The sequence below is a fragment of the Chiloscyllium punctatum genome, chromosome 30, assembly GCF_047496795.1.
Source record: "Chiloscyllium punctatum isolate Juve2018m chromosome 30, sChiPun1.3, whole genome shotgun sequence".
In the NCBI taxonomy this organism is placed as follows: Eukaryota; Metazoa; Chordata; class Chondrichthyes; order Orectolobiformes; family Hemiscylliidae; genus Chiloscyllium; species Chiloscyllium punctatum.
Window position 1 is genome coordinate 76,137,904 of NC_092768.1, and position 12,293 is coordinate 76,150,196.

Below are 12,293 nucleotides of genomic sequence, written 5' to 3' on the forward strand. Positions count from 1 at the left end.
ATGTTTTACTGCATCTGTACATGACAATGCTGAGACTACATCGAATGTATTGTATGTAGTAATGAACCCTAAAATTGAAAGAAAAAAATATGCAATTGTTTTAGAAGCTTTTCACACATGCTTCACTTTACTCCTTGCTAGAATGAATGCCTGATAGAACCATAGTGTCATACAGCACGGAAACAGACCCTTCAGTCCAGCTCATTTGCACCGACCGGATATTCCAATCTGATGTAAAACCATTCGCCAACATTAACCCATAACTCTCTAAACCTTCTTATTCATTTACCCATCCATTGCCTCTTAAATGTTGTAATTGTACCAGCCGCTGCCACTTTCGCTGCCAGCTCGTCCCATACATGCACTCCCCTCTGTGTGAAAACGTTACCACTCAGGTATCTTTTTATTTTTCCCCTCTCACTTTAAGTCTTTGCCCTCTGGTTTGGACTCCTCCAGCCTTGGAAAATAACCTTGGCTGATCCCGCATCCATGCCCCTCATGGACTCTACAAGGTCAGAGTACTTCAGGCCTGAGAATGAGAGCTGATCGTATTGTACCATATAAGACCCTGAGGAGAGTGTATTGGGGCGGAGCTGAGGATAAGAGAATAAAACTAAGGATTTAATTTTAAAAACAATATACTCATTTTAACACAGGTACTATGAAGACTTTAATATATTGTACAAAAATTATGCAGATACATCTAACTACACCTCCAAATTATAAATTACAAATTATTCCTAAATGGAGCAGGTAATGGGGATGGAGTAATTCAATCAGGAGAACGTTTACCCAGACCTTACCTAGTTCAGGTTGGTGGTTGGGTCACATTATTGCATGCTTCAGATCAGGGAGGGAGCAAATGCGACCTGTCGTAGAAGCAAACGGCCATTGCTCCATCTCTACTTGTACTTCTCTACAGTAACATATGAGAGCTGAAAACCAATCAGCCATCTTTAGAACTCTTTGAGGGTTCCTGTTGAGGATTCATTGGAATCGCTCCTCTGCCTGCAGCAAAGGGAATTCAGCCAAATCCAACTGTTCCAGGAGAAACCCCAATGCTAGCAGCTTCTGTGAGGCAGAATCACTTTAGAGGCAGAATAACAATTGAAACTATCTCAATTTTGCAATTGTCATGAAATTAACTGTTATTTGGACAAAGCTCTTTCGAATTAATATTCTGCAGAGTTTCTTTATTTTCCCGTTTGCCTTCAGACGTGTGTGTGTGTGTGTGTGTGCGTTCGTGTGTCTTTGTGTGCATATTTCTGTGTCTCAGATTTACAGAAAAATAAATGTTGATGTAGGTATTGTCAATGATCAAACTCTATATCATTTATGTATCCATCGTATTTCGAGTAACTTTGCTTTGGTTTTAGATTTTTTACAAATTTAAGAAACCTGTCTTACTTGTTCCTAACACTGATCCTGACCCAGTCTGAGACAGATATCATTTACCATATCACAAACTTAGTTACACGGATAATTTGTCGTGACGTCTGGAGGAGTGGGACTAGAAAAAGAAGCGATGACTCTCTTACCTCGGTAGGAACAGGGATAAGGAGAAATTCTCAGAAGGCCATTTGAGTGGGAATTTCTCCTCCCCACAGGTTTGTGGTACCTCTGTGTTTGCATTTATTCAAAGGTGTGTTAGTTAAATATTTGACAGGAAAGTGATTCAAGTATAATGAACTGCAGATAGGAACGTACAGCTGAGACCACAATCTGATCAGCCACAAACTTAGTGCTTGGTGGGGCAGGGGCCCATTCCTGTATCTCAGTCCTATTTCGCCCCATTCCATTCAGCCCCTCAATCTGCGACACAAGAGCAGTTGGAGACTACTTGCTCCTACTACCTTGTGCACAGAAACCGAGGAGACCATTCAGCCCCTGAATACAGTCAAACATGATTTGTTGTGGATTGGAGAACGTTCTTGGGAAAAAAAGAGTTGGTGTTACTGTGAAACAGTTCCATCCTCACTCCTTACAGAAGTTCCCCCCTCTCCATTTATTTGTCATGTTGTTGATCCAGATTCACGGTGAATAATGACCCCTTACCCTACCCAGATATTGCTCACAAAATCCTCTGGTCTCTTTGACTACAGCATTCCTTCACAGGACAGCCAGGAAAATAACAACGATGAACTTTCCAATAAGAGAATTCAAGAACATGAGAAGCAGGACAGGTCATTCAGCCCCTACTGCCTGCCTTTCCCTTCAATAAGATTATGGCTGATCTGCTCTATGCCCCAACTCCTGGAGTGCCTGCCGTGTCAAACATCCATCCATCCCTGTCTTACCACTATCTCAATGATCTATCTCCCCAAACTCTCTGGTATAGAGAAGTCCCGATGGTCACACCCCTATGTGAGAGGGAAACACACCGCACACATACAACCGTGATCTATTGACATGAACAAAATATATAAAAAACAGGTAATAGTGACTGGCTCTGACAACAAGGAAATGTTTACCTGAGGATGGTATCAAGGAACCTGAAGAAAATGGAATTTAATGGAAATCAAGGGTAACCTCCCCACAGGTTGGAGTGATTCAGCACAAACAAGATGTTTGTGGTTTTTCGACATATATCACCTCAGTCTCGGGACATCTCTGCTAGAGATCCACAGCACAAGCATCCTCATTTGCGCCTCGATGTCTTTCCCCCCATCAGAATCTCAGAAGTGGAGGTGGTGACTGAAAATGATGTAATGTTCAGAACAATGTGCCCCGCTCAGCTCCTGAAGCAATCTGTGTCCATGTGGAGGAATACCCGGATAGCATTCAGGCTTGTGCTGTTGAAGTGTCAGTAACATTCATGTAACAGTCCTGCTGGACACTGTGTGTTACCAGAGTAAAGAGAGGTGCTCGTTCAGCACCTCAAGCTAACTTAACAGGAATATGAGGAGGTCATTCCGCCCATCAATGCTATTGGATAAGAATAGGGATAGCCAATTCAATCCTTCCTGACTATTACACAGGAAGGTAAGGAGTCCAGTCAAACACATTGAGCTGCTAAACAGGAACCACGGGTTGCCCAGTCAGGTTCTTCAGCGTATCCCATGACATCAGGAGGTGGCCATTCAGCCGCTCAAGCCCCTTGTACAGAAATAGGAGGATGTTATCTACAAACAAACATGACAAACGAATGAAACAGACCCTGCATGGATAGACTGCTCCATGTCGTTCCTTCTGGCTCCATTGCTAATGGTCCACAATGTATACATTAATATGGTTTGTTGATGGTGAGGAGAGAGGACACTCTCCGAGAAGGCAGACCGGTATTCTCTATGGAGGTCAGAAACTGTTGGGAATGGCTAACATTTTCAGGAGTTAGGCATTGCAACCGCTGACAGATTTGTGAACAATGTGACTTTCAGTGCAGGGTCACACACCAACTGCACATTGAGGCAATGAAAGTTCATTCAGAGCCTGAAGCTCTCTCCAAACCAACATAGGAGCTTCACAGAGTTACATAAACTACCAAGAAGCACGTGTCATGGGCAAAATGTAATTTCTTATGGCACCAATGTCTTTCTCTGGACATAATGTGTGTTCGTCCATAATCTTCAAGTTTCAATACAATCAACTCTTCTGCTCTCTCCGTGCTACCAACTAAACATCCATTTCGTTCACACTCGCTTTATATTACCATCATCCCAGAGATTAATCTGATAAAACAGCTTTGCACTTCCTCTGTGACAAGTTGATCATTGATTTATAAAGGTCAGAAAGTCTGTCCACAATAGCCCAAATACTGCCTCAACAGCATTCCACAACTCGTCCACATGATTCATTTTGTAATGAAGGCTGACATTTCATTTCCTGTTCTGATTAATGGATGCCGTGCATGAATTCTATTCGTGACTTGTGGCCAAGGACATTCCGATCCTTTGTGCCAAAAGCACTTTGCAGACTTTCACCTTTAAATAAATACAGCATGAAAAGGACTGTATGTATTGTTCACATTCAAATCAGTTCTTTGTGTTACAACCAGCGATGCTCCACGCACTGATGCATGTGATACCCAATCAGTTGTGACCTTCTGTCCAAAGGAAGACCCTAGTCTCTGTGTTCTCTCTATCATCCAATTCTCAATCCATGCAGGATACCTTCCCCTTACCCGAGAACTGTAACTTTCTTCTCTCATCTGTGTGCAACCGTGTGAACCTTCTTCTGAAAATACAAATACACCGTTCACACTAGTTCTCACTTGTCGATGTCACAACCAACATCGTCCATAAACTCCAGTATGTTTTTCAAAGGTAGTTTTCCTGTCCTGAATCTCGTTGACACTACTCAATCATATTATTGTTCTCCAATGATCTATTTATGATTAAATACAAAAAATGCTCATAGTTATCTCACTAATGACATAAAACCTATCTCCCAGTTGGTTTTCTGTTTTCACTCTCCGTCCTGTTGTAAATATGTGCGGTCACAATAGCTGCCTTCCAGCCTGCAGGATCCATTACACATCATAAAGAGTTTTGATCTCTTTCATATAATTACGGAAAAGGCAGGAAAGAAGGCCCATCGTGTCTGCACCAGGTCCGAAGAGTTATCCAGCAAGCTCAATTCTCCAACCCTATCTCTGTAGCCCTCTAAATTCATCACTGACCTGTTCCAGCACCTTACCAACCTTCAACACAATGAGTTTTTCCAGTACTTCAACTTTACTAACTCTAAATTTCTTAATTTCCTCACTTTTGCCAGTAACCATGTTCTCTAATATTTCCGAAAAAGATTTTCTGGTTGCTTCTTCTGTTTAGACAGAACCAATGTATTCACCTGACTGGACAGAGGTGGCCACTGTCACCTTGTGAATATGTGCGATGATGGGACTCTGGCATAATGGATATGTCCCCTACTCCTGCCTAGCAAGGTCCAGAATCAAAATGGTTGATGGACATTTTGAATATAGTCCTCTCCCTGGTGTGAGACTGCACAGCTTTGTGACCTCCCCATTGTTGAAATAAACTGGATTCACTCTTTGCACCTGGGAAAGGTATACCATTGGGAAGTATTTGTGGAAATCTCAGAAAGGATAATGCAGTGCTCAACTCCTCCCTATGCAGTTTCAGCAGACTCAGATACACTATAAAATCTATCCTCATACCTTGCACAGAGTAGGAACACCAGGCCCTCTGGTCTCCCTGAATGAATGCAGCAGCTAACAACGCAAATCCAAGAAAACCATCCAGAGAAACTACACTGACTTTCCAATGTCAGGAGCAAGTCAATACTTATATATATGGCACCGTGTTGAAAATGCCAACATCTCCTCTGTTTGTATTCCTGGCTGATAAACTGTTACATTTCTGTGCCGTCCCTGAAATATGAATAGTTCTGCTCTCGTGGAAATAGTTGACAACGTAACTGCACAATTATCTGTATGTCAGTCACGGTAATAGCAACACTGCTATTGATGGTGGAGATGCTGGGGGAGGTGATGGTCTAGTGGTATTTTCTCTAGACTGTAAATTCGGAGATTTCCACAAATATTTCCCAATGGTATACCTTTCCGAGGTAATGACCCAAACCCGGACTTCAATCCCGTCACATCAGACGCTGGAATTTGAATTCAATAAAATATTTGGAATTAACAATCTAATGAAGTATTGATGGGTGCCAAAACCAGGAACATCTGGCTCACTGGTCTCCTTCAGGGAAGAAAATCTGATTTCTTCAATGGTCTGGCCTGCATGTGATTCTAGGCTGTCAGCAGTGGTAGTCTCTCAAATGGCCTTTGAAATTGTCAAATCAGACATTCAGTTATAACACTACAAGGTCTCAAAGAAGTGTAACCAGACAGACTGAACCACTGCCAGTCTACAGCACGTCGATGTGCAGTGGTTCAGTGAAGCAGTTCCCCAGCACCTTCTCAAAAGCAACTCGGAAAGTGAAATAAATGCTGGCCCAGCCAACAACACCCATGTCCCATTAATGAAGAAAAGAAGATGACCACACTCAGGATGGGGTGATAGAGGGGACATAACCCACTTGAAACAGGGACTTGGATATATACCTACATGGGCATGATACTCAGGAATATGGGAAAAAGTGAAAGAAAAATGAAAATGATCTCCCAATTTATTTCCCTACCAGCTGATTATCCACAGTCCCTTTGTTTATTTTTTCAATGTCTCTATTTCTCCATATATTCAACTCAATCCACCAACACACATTGCACAATTTCCCAGATGCTTCCACATCTGAAGCATGGTGAGTCGACTCAAAATGCTAACTCTCGACAGAGTCTACCAAACCTGCTCGGTTTCCCCAGCATTCTGTTTTTTGTTATGTTTCTTTGTTTGATTTAACCTTTACTTTTGTTATTTTATGGGACATTGATCAATCAAGTCCGCATTGACCCTGTGCAGAGCATTGCACCCAGACCCACCTCATACCCCCTTCCTGCATTTCCCATGGCTAACCCGACTCCTACCCTGTCCCTGCGTCTCCCATAGCCAACACACCTCGCTGCATATGATGGGTAATTTAGCATGGTCAATCTACTGAACTTGTGTGCACTGTGGGAGGAAACTGAACCTGACAGACATGTAGAAAATAGAACATAGAACAGTACAGCACAGAACAGGCCCTTCAGCCCACGATGTTGTGCTGACCACTGATCCTCATGTATGCACCCTCAACCTTCTGTGAACATATGCATTCCAATAGTCTCTTAAATGTCCCCAATGACCTTGCTTCTACACCTACTGTTGGCAACGCATTCCATGCTCTCACAACTCTGTATAAAGAACCCACCTCTGACATCCCCTCTATACTTTCCTCCAACCAGCGTAAAACAATGGCCCCTCGTGTTAGTCATTTCTGCCCTAGCAAATGGTCCCGGGCTATCGACTCTATCAATGCCTCTCATTATTTTGTATACCTCAATTAGGTCCCCTCTCCTCCTCCTTTTCTCCAATGAAAAAAGTCCGAGCTCAGTCAACCTCTCTTCATAAGATAAACCCTCCAGTCCAGGCAGCATCCTGGTAAACCTCATTTGAACCCTCTCCAAAGCATCCACATCTTTCCTATAATAGGGCGACCAGAACTGGGCACAGTATTCCAACTGCGGTCCAATCAAATTTTTATAGAGCTGCAACAAGATCTCATGACTCTTAAACTCAATCCCCCTGTTAATGAAAGCCAAAACACCATATGCTTTCTTAACAACCCTGTCCATTTGTGGCCATTTTAAGGGATCTATGTACCTGCACACCCAAGATCCCTCTGTTCCTCCACATTGCCAAGAATCCTATCCATAATCCTGTGCTCAGCTTTCAAATTCGACCTTCCAAAATGCATTACCTCGCATTTATCCAGGTTGAAGTCCATTTGCCACCTCTCAGCCCATCTCTGCATCCTGTCAATGTCCTGCAGCAGCCTACAACAGCCTCTATACTGTCAATGACACCCCCAACCTTTGTGTCATCTGCAAGCTTGCTGACCCATCATTCAATCCCCTCATCCAAGTCATTAATAAAAATTATAAACAGTAGAGGCCCAAGGACAGAGCTTTGTGGAACACCACTCACTACAGACTTCCAGGCAGAATATGTTCCTTCTACTACCATTCGCTGTTTTCTGTTGGCCGGCCAATTCTGCATCCAGACAGCTAAGTTCCCCTGTATCCCATTTCTCCTGACCTTCTGAACGAGTCTGCCATGGGGAACCTTATCAAATGCCATGCTGAAGTCCACATACACCACATCCACAGCTCGACCCTCATCAACTTTTCTAGTCACATTCTCAATGAACTCGATAAGGTATGTGAGGCATGACCTGCCCCTCACAAATCCGTGTTGACTGCATTTAAACAAGCCATACTCTTCCAGATGGTCATAAATCCTATCCTTCAGAATCCTTTCTAACACCTTGCAGACATCAGATGTGAGACTTACTGGTCTGTAATTGCCGGGAATTTCCCTATTTCCTTTCGTGAAGAGAGGAATTACATTTGCCTCTCTCCAGTCCTCAGGTACGACTCCAGTGGAGAGCGAGGATGAAAAGGTATTCGCAAGTGGCGAAGCAATTGCATTTCTCATTTCCCAAAGCAGCCGAGGACAAATCTGGTCTGGGCCTGGCGACTTGTCAATCTTAATGTTCGACAAAATTTTCAGCACATCAGCTTCCTCTATCTCTATCCATTCCAGCATGCACACCTGCTCTTCAAAGGTTTCATTCACTACAAAGTTTGTTTCTTTCATAAAGACAGAAGCAAAAAATCTCATTTAGGGCTTCCCCTACCTCCTCAGACTCCACACACAAGTTCCCTATGCTATCCCTTATCGGCCCTACTCTTTCTTTGACCATTCTTTTATTCCTCACATAAGTGTAAAATGCCTTTGTGTTGTCCCTAATCCGATCTGCCAAGCCTTTCTCGTGCCTCCTCCTGGCTCTCCCCAGACCATTTTTGAGTTCCTTCCTTGCCTGCCTGTAATACTCTCGAGCCGAGCTTGACCCTAGCGCCTCCTCCTTATGTAAGCTACCTTTTTCCTTTTGACGAGAATCTCAACCGCTCTCGTCATCCAAGGTTGCTTTATCTTACCCCGTCTTGCCAGTCTCAGAGGGACATGTTTATTCATCACTTGCAACAACTGTTCCTTAAACAGTCTCCACATGTCTATAGTGCCTTTACCATGGAACAATTACTCCCAGTCCATCCTTCCTAACTCATGTCTAATTGCATCATAGTTTCCTCTTCCCCAATTAAATATCCTCCCATTTTGCCTAATCTTCTCCTTCTCCATAGCTATGTAGAATGTGAGGCGGTTTTGCTCACTGTCACCAAAATGCTCTCCCACCACAAGATCTGATACCTGCCCCAGCTCGCTTCCGAGCACCAAGTCTAGAATGGCCTCTCTCGTCGTACTGTCAACGTACTGAGTTAGGAAACCCTCCTGAACATACCTTACAAAAACAGCTCCATTCAAATCTTCTGCTCGAAGGAGGTTCCAATCAATATTGGGAAAGTTAAAGTCACCCATTACAACAACCCTACTACATTCACACTTTTCCAAAATCTGCCGACCTATGCTTTCTTCAATCTCCCTGTTGATATTGGGGGGCCTGTAGTAAACCCCTAACGAGGTGAGTGCTCCCTTGCTGTTCCTAATTTCCTCCCATACTGACTTGGGTCGGCAGATCTTTCTCGACAATGGAAGCTTCTGTAGCTGTGATACCCTCTCTGTTTAGTAGTGCTACACCCCCTCCTCTTCCCCCCCCCCCCCCACATTCTTTATAAATGCTCTAAACCCTGGAACATCCAGCAACCATTCCTGCCCCTGAGAAACCCATGTCTCTGTTATGGCGACAACATCATATCACCAGGTACTGATCCATGCTCTAAGTTCATCACTTTTATTCCTGATACTCCTTGCGTTAAAGCAAACACACTTTAACTGATCCCTTCGTTCCTTCCCAGGAAAATCCTTCCCACTAGCTGGTCTACCTCTTGCTATTGCCTCACCTGCATCAACTCTCACCTCCGGTATACAGATCAGGTTCCCACCCGCCTGCCATACTAGTTTAAACCCATGTGAATAAGAACGTGAAAGGTATGAGCAGAGTGAACAGACAGCAGCTTGTTCCCCTTTGTCAAAGGAATAAAAATAAGGGAGAACACGTTCAAATTAAAAGATAAGGCACTAAGAGAGGATTGGTTGAATCTGTTTTGAACCCAGATTGTCTGAGAGGGTAGATAAGGAAAGAAACCTCACAAACTTTATAAAGCACTTGTATCAGCACTGGATGATGTAGACACGATGGGCCTTGTCTTTATAACATGATTCCATGTGGTAGCAGCCATGAAAGCTCTGATATATTCTGAAGCAGCAGCCAATTGGACTTGTTGGTTTGTTCCATTGAACTGTGCTCAGTAAGTGGCGAGATTATAAACCAGCATCATCCCATGGAGTATCAGCACTTACTCAACCTAGGACACGCCAGTCATCTCGGAGAACATCTAGGATTACACACATGCTCAGTGAAGAGTCATTAAACGACAGCACCAACATTAGTCCAACTGCTTGACACCATTATTTTAAGGACACCAATGACATAGAAAGAGACTTCCTTTCATTATTATATAGACTTATCGTGTAAGGTTGCTATTTCTCTGAAGAATAGTAAATTCCTTCTCATATATTCATATTGATAAAGAGTCCGTTTTCCTGCGAGCTGTTCATCACAGCAAGAGAGCTTGTGTAACACTCCATCCACCACCAGTAATATTTACTCCCAGCTAAACCAGCACATGAGATGCACTGCTGGTACTCCATCCCACCAGCCACTTGGGTGGACCAACACCAACTGGACTGGAACTTCTCAAGGACAAATTATTGCTGGTCTAACTCCATGAAAATCACAAATGAACGAAGAAGACAATCCGATTTTCTAATAATTATTAAACAATGAGGACATTTTGTTGATCTGATGAATTGGTCGTGGCCTTTGAAGTTGTATGATCTATTTCCGTGAAAGCATTTCGTGCATGTACTGAAAGAACAAAAAATCTCAGGTCACAGATACACGATAACGCAGCATTTAAACACAAACTGCCAGGGAATAGTAGGGTATAGATCTTCAGGTAACTGGGAATAATGTAGTTTGGTGTTTTCTGGCTGGCATAGTTGTACTGGGCTGAAAGGCCTGTTTGCATGCTGTATGACTCTATCACTTTAATTGTTGCAAACAGAGAATATAGTCTCACTATTTCCATAGCTTGTGAGTATCAAGTAATGAGGAATCCAATCTCGAAGGGCACATAGGATATGCAGTTAGATCATTATCCCTTCAATATCAAATTGTTCAGAACCCTTTTCTCTGTTTGTAACATATCTGTTAGTGTTTCTGCTGCACAAGAATCCCTGGAGTTTATCACCATATTCTGAATAGAAATTAAACACAGCAACAGAATGCTGGCCTTGGTAATGAAACGCACCTCACAAGAACAACTGAAAGGAATCTGAAGTATTAAAGTTAGCCATTCGACCCAATCTGATTTTTAAAGCAGTTTCAAGGCAGGCTTTCGCTTTGTCCTATGCTCCTGACCTCTCTACAACATCATGAATCTTTCCTGAGTGCTTTTCCCGTGCTCTTTAAAAGTCACATTTGGAAAACTGTGCTCAATTATCTGAAAGGAGAGTTTTCATGTTCATAACAATTGTGTCAGAAGTTTTCAGTATTTAAAGACAACAGAAATGCAGAAACTAGCATCATGAGTAAGGAATCAAAACAGCTCCATCATGCGATAAGATCGTGGATGATCTGACTGTGGTCTCAATCAGACATTCTTCCTTTGCTCTTAAAACATTAGTGCATCATTCTTCATCAAGAATCTGCCTGCCTTTGCCTAAGGAATAGTCAATGTCTTATTCTCCATCGCTCTCTCGGAAGGGAGTTCCACAAAGGCACAATACTTTGAGATGATTACACCAAATCACCATCTTCTTCACTGAGATATTCTTCAGCTTTACAACCCATCCACTCATGGCAATCTCTGACACAAGCTGAAACATTGTTTCAGAATTCAACTTGAAAAGACTACTTGGAATATTCTGGGGTTAAACAAGATCACATATTGTTCGCCTAAACTCCAGCAGATCCAGGGCCAGTCAGTTCAAGATGTCCCCCATAAATAAACACTCCTCCCAGGAGTCAGCTGAGTGAACCTTCTCTGGTTTGCATTTCCTATCATTGTGGCCATCACTCTCTTGTGGTTACATCACAACATTATAAATCTGCACAAAATTGTCCCCACTTTTTAATGTATTCTGTTTCAGAATGTTTCAATGTCTATTTTACCTCAATAAAAAATTGATATACACGGAAAGTTTTTATTTTGTAATCGAGGTGCCCGGTTCCTTTGTGCCTCAAGCCAATCTCTCCACTGAAATAATACCCTACTTTCCATTCAACCCGCAAATATCTTTCAGCATAGACACATTTTTCCTACTATGTTCCATACACCAATATTTGCCTGTTCACTTGGCCCACCTTAATCTTCTTATAGACTCATATCCTCTTCATATCTTCCTTCTCTAACAGTTTCAAAAGTTTGTATTCTTCCCTAATGCAAACAGAATATTTGGCCAAAGAAACACACTGTGGCGACATTTCAAAGTAATTGACAATGAAATATTTTTACTCCATGTCTAAGCTATAAATTTGATGCAAAGCTGAAGTGTTTTGCAGTCCCATCACTCAGTTCCCAATACTCAAAGTAGGATCAATTGGTGTGGAATGTGTGGGGGTAGATTTGAGGAACCGCAAAGGTGGAAAAC